Raw genomic sequence first — 917 nt, forward strand, 5'->3', positions numbered from 1 at the left:
GAGGTTTTCCATGCCCGCCTCTAGGTAAAAGTTATACATTATACATTCTAAGATTCTCCAGCCTTTCAGGAGTAGCAATGATAAGAGGTAAAGATGAACAGAAAAGAGATGATCACGTTCAAGAAAGAAAGGATAAAGCGGTGGTTGGGATATTGGCTGTTCAGCATGATAGGAAAACTGGGTGGGTGCTGCCACGGACTGGGGTTTCTTACGGAGTTCCTTGTTCCTCAGGACAATGGGTTCTGGCCAGGTGTGCACGGGATTCGGTTTTGACAGACAGACTCAACAGGAGTGGTGTAAGGTCTGAGTGTATTTTTCAAATATGGAGTCAGGTTTATATAATCGATACAGAAGGGCTTGAAAGAATCAGGTGGTACAATGGTCAAGATACATCAAAACAAGGTGCAGGTACAACATCCTTCAGGAACACAATGACTCAGCAGCAAAGTATGTACATGTTAATTTGGCAGGAACTAAACAGGGATTACAATCTGAAAGAAAGCTAGCTCTGACTAAGGTGACCTTGGCTTAGAAGCCAGGTGTAGATAGTTCCTATTCAGTTTGTTGTTTTGGTTACAGACTAGGTGGGCCTAAGTAAGTTCCTCAGCTATGCTAATTTTCTGGGCTAGCGGAGGCTAGCCCCAGGAAACACTTGTTAAACTAGTTCCTAGGAGTGATTCAGCTGCAAATCAAATATGGCCTGCTTTATGTTGACTAAGAATGAGGATTACACCTGATCTTGCCCTGGGATAGGTCTCTCATTCTGTATGCTTTAATGCCCTACCCACAATGCTGGAGGCAATTAGTTTGAATGGCTTAACATTCCAAGCCAGGGTTTGACTAGGACATTAGAACATTGGTGAAGGTCAGAGAGCAATGTCCAAATTTTCTCTTACTAGCTGTAAAGAAATGATATC

This window comes from Mastomys coucha, unplaced genomic scaffold (assembly GCF_008632895.1).
Source record: "Mastomys coucha isolate ucsf_1 unplaced genomic scaffold, UCSF_Mcou_1 pScaffold7, whole genome shotgun sequence".
In the NCBI taxonomy this organism is placed as follows: domain Eukaryota; kingdom Metazoa; phylum Chordata; class Mammalia; order Rodentia; family Muridae; genus Mastomys; species Mastomys coucha.